The sequence below is a fragment of the Patagioenas fasciata genome, chromosome 2 (genome assembly GCF_037038585.1).
Source record: "Patagioenas fasciata isolate bPatFas1 chromosome 2, bPatFas1.hap1, whole genome shotgun sequence".
In the NCBI taxonomy this organism is placed as follows: domain Eukaryota; kingdom Metazoa; phylum Chordata; class Aves; order Columbiformes; family Columbidae; genus Patagioenas; species Patagioenas fasciata.
The window spans coordinates 51,549,816-51,561,392 of NC_092521.1; the positions used below are offsets into that span (position 1 = coordinate 51,549,816).

The window sequence follows — 11,577 nt, forward strand, 5'->3', positions numbered from 1 at the left end:
CCGTGGCCTCTAATCAACATGTATTTTTGATGAAACTCTGTGTGAAGGCTTTTTATATGTATGTCTAATAAGTGGCTCTCCCATCCCAAATGTTGCTTTGAGTAGTGAGGGGGAAAAGAGAGATGGAGGAGGCAGGGATCAGGAGAAATTGAAGAAACAATAATAGAAATATTTTGCATTCCCCCAAATGCATGAAACTATGCCTATCATTTCACAATTAAAAGTGGGATTCAGTTGCCTTTCCCCAGTGTGTTTTGAAATGGCAGGCACAGTTTTTGCAGTTCAGAGACTGCTAAGAAATTTCTAAAATATATCATATAGCAAAAGTACCTTCTGCTGGATTTTTTTTTTTAACTAGATAATTTCATGTGAAAGCTGATTTCTTATTAAAAACCAAACACATCACTTCTAATGGTCTTAGGTGCATGCCTGTGACACAGATGAAATTCGGGTTTCAATGATATGTGCCCAAGTTATAATTTTTCAGGAAAACGCAACAATTACAATTAATATAATTGAAAACAGAGGCAAACAAAGCACAAGTCACAAACAAGTAGTGGAAGAAAAATCCCTGTCTTATGAAAAGAGGTTATTATTGTAGCCACAAGTAAATTTTCCAGGTCAGTCATCTCTCTCAAACACACATAGCTCTGCTATCTGACCAACTACTGCATTTTACGCTCACATATACATACTTAGTGCTTCATGTTTCCTACTGCTTGCTGCCTCAGTCACACCTGATGGCCATAAATGTGGTTTCTTCTGCTCTCCAGTGCATGAAGATGAGACAGACTTTGGGTTCTTTCTTGTGCTTTACACGGGGCACAAACCCTTCAAGTGTTTTGAGGTGACACACCTTCAGCTTCTGCTAGGGCCAGGGCAAGCAGCTCCAGAAGACAACCTTGGGTACATCAGTACTTGTTAACTCTGGAGTCAGACTTGTGTTTGAGCCCGAATATCAGATTGTCCACACTGCCTACGTGGGCTGTCAAGCTCTGGCTGATGTCCTGAGGAAGCTGGTAGGCTGACCACTAGAAAAGCCCAGGAACAAGGGAAGAACTGGCCCTTTTCTTCAGACAGTGTAGAAACCAACACTTCAAGACACGGTTCAGCAAATTAAAGTCCAAATCTTGGTGTGGCAGAACAGATGTAGCAAAGGAGACTTAGACTCTGGAAAAGAAATTTGGGGTGGTTGGCACATCTGAAAATCAGGACTTTGTTGTCATGCCTGGCGAACCGTCTACCTTCCAAATTTAATACACCCACACTGAGAAAACTGACCCTAATCCTTATACGCTTTACAATTTTTGGTCTTGCCTGTGGGAATTTTGAATTGCCAAGTAAATCAAAGTTATATCTCAAGTTACCTTTGCCTCATAAAGTCCTGAGCATTTATATTCCTAGGACAGAAAGTGCAGAAGACTAATCCACCCACAAAGACAAAAAAAAAATCATATACAAATGTCCCTTGTTGTGACTATACATAATGACAATAATTTTGTGAACTTGTTGAGATATATGTGCTATTGCAACCTGTACAAAGTAAAATATTCATCATTCCTTAACTAACATTCTTAAATACCTTATTATTTAGATGGTGTTATTTAAAAGGTAGACACATAAATGCTATATAAACACCTTTCTTACAACAATGATAACTTATGTTATATGCAAATATCCATCTGTTCCTCACTGATTCTATATCCCTGCAGAAACAGGAACAGAAAAATTACAGCTTAGTATTTAGCAAAAGCCCAACATTTAAACTACAATCATTTCTCTGCCATGAAAGATGCAGGTGTCTTAAATTGTGATATTTTTTGTGAAAAGTGCACACTTATTTGCTCCCCGTACCTGTTATGTCTTGGGTCTAAAGCTAAGAGCTTTCATACTGAAACTTGTAGGAACTCTGGCTTAAAACTGCAGAAAAATATTACTGCTATGAACTAGAGCCTTAGGGTTATACCAGCTGTGCTTCTGGCCCAGAACCTGAGTCTTTTCTCATTTAAAATGCAGCCAATACTCATGTAAATTATGTGGGCTGATCTCAGTTTTGTTTTGGGAAATGGACAAACTGTGGTGAAACAGCTTTTCTCCAGTGGCTGAATCCTGCAGGGACCTATAGCCCATGCAAAACTTCTCTCCTATAAGTAACTTTAAAAGCTTTAAACTTCAAAAGACCTTTCATAGAGAAAGCTGAGAAGAATGTCTCCTGAAGATATCTTTAGCTAATTGAGTGTTCATGCACTTAATTTCTGTGAAGATGCTGTTACTTGTCCTTCCTGAATAGCTCTGCTTGTGGTCCTTTAGGTATATGTATTTACTGCAAGCTGAGCTGCATTCTTTATGGACTCCTGCTGACTCAGACAGAGGCTCTCGATTGAGCTGAAGTCTTGTTCATGTGGAGTGAAGTCAATAGGAGCATTTCCAGGGAATCAGATGCGCTTTGATGGGCCCTAGCCCAGGACAAGAGTTTATAGCGTTTGGAGCCAGAAAAAACCTGGATGAGATCATCTGGTTCGATCTCTAGTTAATCACAGGATATGCAAGTTTTATCCAGACATGCCAGTATTGAAACAACATTTTTGTTTTTTAACAAAATTAGAAATTGTGTGTGATGGAGAGGAGAAACAGAGATCTCTTCTTCATGGCATGGCACCCCAGCTGCTGGTGACTCCAGCTCCATCGTCAGCCACTGAGATGCATCTGACTGCGCAGTGGTACCCGCTTCCTTCCCAAATCCTGAAGTAAGATCAGGATCGTCAGACTACTGAAAAAAATTTAATCAATGATGTTTCCCATCAAACTCAGGAGCAAAGGTGGAAAACAGAACCAGGCTGACATACTTTAGGGACAGAAGACTGTAAATACTGGCCAGCCTTATCCTCTCATGATGTGTATGTACATATAATACAATATCGAAATACAGTTGTACAAGGTTAAATCAAAAATATGTATAGCTCAACACTACTTCCAAAGCAGCAGATACTTACAAGAAATACAAAAAGCATGGCAATATAAAATAATCTGTTTCATCATCAGTGGTTTAGGAATCTCTTGAACTGGAGGTTGGACCCGGACCAGCACACTGCAAGAAACTGGTGGAGGGGTCTCTCCTCCAGGAACTGCCTAATATTTTATTAAGTCATTGAGTTTACTCCCAGAATCTGGATTGATCCCTTTTTTCTTTTAATATATTTAATGTCATTATAAGAACTCTGTGTGAGGGTAAATCCACTTCCTTCTCATAAGCTGTCTCAATATTTTCCTCACAGCTATGAGGAAATGTCTTATTTCAAGGCTGGATTTTTCCAACTCTGACTTCCCGGTGCTAGATCTTATCATGCCTTTGTCAGCACACTTGAAACGGAGGATGGAAAACAGATTTTTCTCTTTCCCTTCCCCTGTTGTACTGTATCCATTTTTAAGTAATAGTCACTCAGATTTTTAAAATCCTGATCCAGAGGACCGTTTAATTGCATGATTTATTTTAAGTACAAAAGTAATCCCATTGACATCAATGGGACTACTCTCAGGTTAAAAGTTAAATGGATGGTTAAGTGCTTTGCCTGAATACTATTTAAGTTCTTTTTAATTTCTCATTCCTTGCTCATGATACTTGATCTGCATGATGTGTTGGAAGCACAGCAGTTCAAGTAAATAGTTCAACATGGGATCACGTAGGTTACAACACAGCAATTTCCATTGCAGCTTTTGTCTAGCACTGAAGGAATTCTGACTGATGGATACCAAGGGCTTTTTTGATGTTATTTTCTCTGAGGAACTAATGCTCTTCATTCCTGCTAATTCCCTCTGCTGCCTAGTTTATTTTTTCAGCAGTGCCCTAAACAAGAAAGGTTTCCTTCAAACAATAGGCTGCTTTGCACTCTGTGTGTGTGTGGTTTACTGAATCCAGACCTAGGGAAAATGTACTGGTCTTCAGCTGGTATGAATCAGAGCTGTTTGCAGAGATGAGGGAGCTACGCTTATTTACATCAGCTAAGAATCTGACCTGTTGTCTGCTGAGTTAATATATAAATGTGTGTATGTGTGCAGTTAAACATATAAGACCTGGACAAATGAATAGGCCTTCAGTAAGCTGCTCTTGGGATGTGAGATATAGTATTAGAGACACGAGGGCAAAAGGCTGAAATTAAAGCTTATTTTTTCCTGAGGTCATGTATGAATATATATAATATGGTATCGTCTCCCAGCGCAAATAGCAAAATACTTTTGAATAATGTTTGCAATGTATTTACATCCATACTATGGACCTTCAAAAGCTTTCTAGCACTTAAGGTGTTTTAAATAAATCTGCATTATTTCAGAATTTTTAGTAGTAGGCACCGACCATTCCTGTGTCCTATATATATGTGACCAGGGGCTCTGGCTCCTTTTGCAAACAATGCAAAGTGGCCGTTTCAGATCAGCCAAGCTAGGAAGTTAAGTAATGCCTAACTCATGGTTTCAATTATTTTCTAAAGGCTTCTATATCTGTCTGTTGGCCAGATGCGAAGCTGAACCCGTTCTGTAAGGTGCTCAGAGTATACAGTGAGACTACTCTTTTGCATAGAGTACTACCCAAATACTCCAGATTTTTGTCAATATTCCAGAGGAAAATCTTATTTCATGAAATTTCGTACTAGTAATTTGCATATGGTAACTATATTGTACCTAGCAGAGATCAGATTATTTAAAAACGAAATAAAACTCAAGTTGAATGAGCAAATGGTTACATTTTTCTCCCTAATTTCCTGTTGGAGCTGAGGTGTGGTTATTTTTCACATCCTCAAATTTTATAAAAATCTCAGTGTAGTGGTGCAAAAGAGCTTTGATTTGTATAGGAGGCAGTTTAGTTTTCCAGAGCTCGGGAAAGACAGGGCTCCACTGTAATGAGACCCTCTAAGAGCAAAGAGGTCATCGCTCCAGCAATTCCTGGAATAACATTTTGATGTAATTGCTGAGTCAGACATGCAAAGCCATAAACAAAATTGTACCACTGAAAAACAGCGAAGTAATTCACTTTAGCAATTTTTTGAGAAAAAGAATACCTCTCAGTTAAATGTATAAATAAGATCCTACCCCAAATATCCTTCCATGAAGTAGAAGTTCATGGACATCTTGATCTGCAGACAGCATTTTCTCCATTGTGCTAAGTAACCATAGTGGCTCTATCTTTCAAGATTTTTTTCACATCCATTATCTGTAGGAAACAAAATAAAAACATCAGCATCAGGAAGTCCTACCAGCCACTGTCCAGAAAGTAAGATGTGCGACACTGTGCTGGAGTCTAATTATAATGTAGCTAACCCAAAACCCAAGTGAAAAGGTAGCATGGCTTTGAAGTATTCGAGACCAATCCTAAGTAAATTTTTGTGCTCTGTAGGACTTTGCCTTCATCTTTTATGGGTTTAAGGTCTCCTCAGAGTTTTCTCTTTTCCAGGCTGAACAACTCCAACTCCCTCAGCCTGTCCTCATAGGAGAGGTGTTTCAATCCTCTAACCATTTCTGTGGCTCTCCTCTGGACCTGCTCTGAAAGGTCCTTGCCTTTTTTTTTGTGCTGGGGTCTCCAGAGCTGGATAAATGAGGAAATCACAGAATTATTGTGGTTGGCAGGGATCTCTCCAGATCACCCAGTCAACCCTCCCTGCTCAAGCAGAGCCACCAAGATCATGACCAAGACCAGGTTTTTAATATCTCCACAGATGGAGACTCTGCACCCTCTCTGGGCAAACTTTTTCAGTGTCTGACCATACTCACAGTAAAAACAGTGGGGTTTTTCTGTTCAGATGGAATCTCATGTGTTTCACGTTGTGCCCACTGCCTCTTGTCCTGTCACGGGACACCACTGGAAAGAGCCTGGCTCCCTTGTATTCATTCCCTCCCATCAGGTATTTATATAGATTGATAAGATCCCCCTGAGCCTTCTCCAGGCTAAAAAGTCCCAGCTCTTTTGTCCCATCCTTATACAAAAGATGCTCCAGTCCCTTAATTATCTTTATATCCCTGCACTGGACTTGCTCCAGCGAGCCCATGTCTTTTTCACTGGGTAGCCCGGAACCAGACCCAGAACTCCAGGGTGTGACCTCATCAGTGCTGAGTAGAAAGAAAGGATCACCTCACGTGACCTGATGGCAATCCTCTTCTTAATGCAGCTCAGGAGACTGCTGGCAAACACAAACAGACCAGGCCATGCTGAAATTGCATGTCACAACAAGATTAATCTCTCCCAGTTTTAGAGATCTACATTTAGGTTAGTCTGCTGTGTTCACTTTCTAGTCAGGGGAGTAAAAAACAGGTCTTCCAAAGTGCAACTCATCTAACTCTGAGGTCAAGGCCTACAGCAGGTCATTTAAATTGCATCTTAGCCTAGAGCTCTTCTTTGGCTACAAAGAAAATCTAGATCACTCACACGCTGTGCATACACAAATCTGGACTGAGAAGTCCCATAATTATTTTCTCAGTGCCCAGTATTTCACAGTGCCTGCAAATGTACTAAGCAACTTGAAGTGTGGGCAAATCCCCCACTCTTTGCCAGAATGGTTTTGTACCAGAGCAGAAGGAAACAGGAGGAATGAGAAAAGATTTCAAGGGTTATATTCCTGCATTTCCCTTTCTGCCTTTCTTTTTTTTACCTCATTTCTAATTCTCAGTTGCTCTGAACTCAGTTTTTATTTTTATTCTCCTCCCATTTGTCAGGTCTCCGTAACTAATGCTGTTGTTTTTTCACAGCACTTTAAAGCTTTGAGTACTGAGGCAAACACATGGGGCAGTGTACAAGTTATGTAAAAGGACAGCTGTAAAAACATGTGTGACGGCAATTAAGTGACAACTCATAGAAGCATGAAGTCATTAATTCTAATTGCAGTAAAGCTCGTCTTAGGAATTGTCCCTGATATCTGAAATGGAGAAAAAGTCAGCTTCAGGCAGCATTCCAGCTTTGCTGCTTCGACTTCCGTGCTACTGCAAGCAAGGGGACTGTGTATGTCCTATTATCTGCTATATTGAGGAAGCTTTCTCTTCAGACATCCTTCTCTGGGCTTGCTGTCGCGCAGGCACTGGAGCAGGTTCCACTTTCAATGCAGTAGAAGCAAGAGGCCACATTACCAGCCAGAGGCTTGTTCCCCACCAACGCAATTTCCAGTTTCTCCATTGATTATCAAGTCCTTATCCTGAATGCTTTCAATTATTTCTCAAAAAAGCAGCAAATTAGGGCAGTTAGCAGCATCTTCAAGAGCTGTTCAGCACCTCACAAACTATATATTGATAACTCAGTCATCTTAAGTTCATTAAACTCCAGAGTTGTTTCCAATAAGCCACCACTCTTAACTAGTTGATACACAGCTGAATATGACAAAGATAATGCTTAAGCAAACCAGATGAAAATGCACAAGGAACCCTGTTCCTTCCAGTTGCAGGCTGAAAGCTGATATAATACATGTCTGCATGCAATAAAACTTTTCTGTTTTAATGTTCCTAAGGAAGATTGAAACTAAATCCTTGCAAAACATCTGGTTCAAAACTTCAGCATTTTAATATTAAATGCTTCCTGAAATCTGTTTGTGTAACTGTACCATGCAGGTTTGCTTCATAGCTTTACAATAAATTATTTCTAACTAGTTTTGTTATCCTTGCACTGACTTTGATATCTCCTGCTGATAACATAACATCAGTACTACTGCAACTCCAAGTTCAATAGCCAGCTTATATCCTAAGCACAAATTCTGATGGCAACTGCATAATTTTTAGGTTTCACCTTTGTATTGTCTTACATTCAACTCTAAGGTTTTAATTCTCTGATCCTTAAAATTAATTGAATTCCTTTACATTATAGATTGGTCCTCCCAAATAGAGTGTTCAGTATCACAATAGGTCCCTTCTGCAACATCTCTGGATAAGGCATGGAGAAACTTTGCATGCCTCTGTGAACAACAGTTGTCATGTTGCTGCTGGGACTGGTATTTAGAACTTTGTGTCAAAGCCTTGGAGGGCTTGGGAAAAAAAATCAGCAGTGAAGTAGAAGATTTTTTTCAACACCTAATAATCATCCTGAGCATCCATGGATAAACAAGCAAAAAGAAATGAGAAAAGTCTCACACATTTTAAAGCATATTAAGCCATGTGAAGATGGTCTTGCTGACCACAAAAGCTGTAGCTTAATAGTTCCAAATAATGCCACGTTAAATCTTAGTGTGGTGCTCTAAGTTACACAGGCTGATTTCATGCCTTCAGCTGGTTTCATGATTGTGCTCAGCACAGTGTAGAGTCCTGACCTGGTACTGCCTGACCCTCCTCCAAACAGGGCAACTGAATTTTGGGATCTTCTCATGCTAACAGATTTGTGCTACTTTTGGGGCCTGAGCTGGTGTTTTGGCAAGATGTGTGGCTTAGACTAACTTTAGCTATCTAACTTAGGGTAGCCTCAACTCCTTAGTCTGAGGCCTTCCAGCATGAATGAGAGCATCTCGGGAGCTTTCCTCTTTCTCTGGGCTAAAGAAGGAGCCTTGGATCCTAGGAAACCACACAGGGGCTCCTGAAGTACTAGAAAGGATTAAACACTAAACAAAACAGACTTCACACAACAAAGGTTCAATTCCATAGCCTTAAAACCCATACTAACTGTTAGCAAAGCTTTGTGCATGCTTTAGATTAGCCATGTAATTACACCATAAACCCCCACTAGGATTTAATTTCAATTGAAAACAGTGAAACTAATGGTGTGCTTACAAATAAAGTTAATTAAGATTTTGTAGAACTGGGGATTATTTCATGAAGGTACTGAGAGATTTAATGTCAATATGTAGCACTTTGCATGACTCATACTGTCCACAAATATGTACAAGTATTTTCAGCCCGATCATTTCATGACTGGTCTAGCTCAGAAAGAAATGTGAAGATGCATAGTAGGAAACAACTCTTCCAAACAGCAAATAATTGTGTAAATATATAACTGGAACAAAATCCTACAGCTGATGTATAATACAGGAAATTCCATTCCAGCATATTTCTTGGTGCTTAATCCTGCCAGGTGGAATGGATCAACAAAAAAGGAGAAGCCATAGTACATTGTGAAAAAATGTCATACATTTGTGGAGGCCATTCAACAGGACAGAAGGAAACTCCACAAAGCAGCTACAAGTCTCATTGCTTGAGTTCAGCCAGGTTCAAGTTTAGTGTCTATCAGTATCTTTACAATTATTTACATTTTGATTCATCAGTATCACGCAAAAATCCTATTTTTACTGAAATCCCTTTTCAAGCTACCTTTTTTTTTTTTTTTTTCCCAATATATACATATGATTTTCAATTAAAATATAGCAGCACTAGAATAACAGTTGGGGAGGATAAAAAGACACTTTCTATAACTTGCTCACAAGAGCTTCTTCAGACTGTATCCAGTATGATTCAATATTAGAAGGGTACCTCATCACTTGCAACAGCAACAGTGAGCTGTGAATCATCTGCTTGTGTTAGACTGAAAAAATGAACATGTCAGTACAATGTCATGACACGGTATACTATGACAGATTGAAGCACTCAAAATCAGAGGAAAATAACATATTAAAAGGGAACTGTTGAACATGGCAGCTGAGATAAAAATTGAAGCTCTCTACAATAGGTCACTGCAAATCAGATTTGGAATGTTAAAAGAGAGTGAATATTTGATATGAAACTTGATGGCATAATTGGTGAGATTTTTGTTTAAATAAATTAAAAATGGAAATGAGAGAGGCAAAGATCTCTAGAATGAGCAGGACTGATAACTGCCTTCCAAGAACAGTGTTGGGCTCCTAAGTGCACTTCAAAGTTTAAATTTAAGCCCAAGATTAACTTAAACAGGCATACTAGTTCTAAACAATTTTGTCCTCAGGTTCCCTAGACCTCCTCTTTCAGCCATTAGATATATATGAAATAACACCAGAGAAAAAGAACTAGGATACAGTGGTTTTGTAAAAATAAATAGATAAAATAATGCCTATTCCCGTGTGATTACATAGTGGTTATAACAAAATGTGAGGAATAACATCTAAGACAATGCAACACTTTGCAACTGAATTGAGCAAAGGAGCCTGACACGCAGTAGGACTCCATGTCTCAGCATTAGCTTCAGTACAGACTTCCCTCAGGAACTGATTCTGCAAGATGCAAGAGTGTTTGACCAGGGACCCACACAGATCCTCAGATGATGGACAATTCTGAATATAAGTGGTGGGATCTGTGCCAGAGGCAAAGATAAATGCCAAAAATGAGGGGGCAAACCCTCGCAGCAAAAGACTAAAGTCTTTGCTAGGATTAGTTATGTGTGTAGGCTGCTAACACACATTTCACAAGTGTCTATAATAGATTGTCTTCCTCTGTGTAAATGTATTTTCCATTTACTTTCTCCTGAGCCAAACATGAGGCCCAGAGAGACAGCCCCTTCTACTTCAGCCCAAGCCCCAGGGTTGCGTAGCAGACAGTCTGGTCAGGGCATTGCGAAGTCTGCAAGGATGCTTGCTTGGTATCAACACAAAAGAGAACTCAAAAGGTTTTGTGCAGCGATGAGTCTTGGTCAAGGAGTTAGCAGCATTTCAGTGAGCCAGCAATTCATATATATGTTAGAGAAGCTCTGAGGCAGTCTATTCCCTAACGTATATGCAAACAAAATACATATTCCCCTCCCATCCATCCCTTCTGGAAAATAAGAGTGGAGCAATCTTAATTTTTAACCCAAATTAAGGACTTGCAGTCCCTGTTAGAGCTAATAGGTTCTCCACTTTTCCTGATGATACGTTTAAAAATAAAACCCTCAAATCTCTCACCTAAGCAGCATTAATCATGCTAGATCTTAACCATCAATCTTCAGTTGGCTTTTATTAACTATAATGTAAACAAAAAAGAATTAGATGTTTTAAAACTGCTGTTACAGACCATGAGCTACAGATACCTACTTTCGCCATCTCCTCTTTGACCTCGGGGAGTATTATTGCTGAATATCACAAGGTAGGATATGACTTGCTAACAATATTTGTCCATATTTTATATCAAGCATCTGTTAGTATTCAAATATCTCATTTGAAAGTATCCAAAAGTTCTTGCTGGTCAGATCCCAGACATATTTCACACACATGGATTAACTGAAGAAAATCATTAAGAAGGCAAACCTCCAAAACATGAGCAAGTATAATGATGTAAAAAATGCCAAAATTTGCTTATCATCTTATTTCAGACTTTACTCATATGCCAGCCTGCATCTGGATTTCTGATGTTTTTTTTTCAATTTCTATATCTTCAGAAGGTATGCAGAGAAGTCCACTGCATAATCCAGTGTTTTTTATAGCAAAGATTAAATGTTGGAAGCTATTTTTAGCAAACTAATTGTAACAATTTCAGTAAGAACATAAGCCGCAGATGTCTCCTAAGGTAAAATGCAGGATGATAGTGGAGCTTGTAAAACGAAAGGCTACTGACTACAGAAAAATAGCAGATCCAAATTATATGAAATTACGCAATTTTGCCCAACGCTCCCTCTAGTGGCTTCACCCACAGAAATGAGCGTCAAGTCCCCTACACACAAAATCCTCCAGCCTAATGACA

At 39.3% G+C, this 11,577-nt stretch overlaps 1 long non-coding RNA gene across 1 annotated transcript; it reads right to left on the bottom strand.

Moving 5' to 3' along the window:
- Positions 1–452: 452 nt before the first annotated feature.
- Positions 453–5,166, bottom strand: LOC139827372 (uncharacterized). The gene is made up of 2 exons (XR_011737901.1): positions 5,083–5,166; positions 453–1,170 (listed from the first exon to the last, which is right to left on the bottom strand). It is a non-coding gene; the product is annotated as an uncharacterized lncRNA (long non-coding RNA).
- Positions 5,167–11,577: the final 6,411 nt, after the last annotated feature.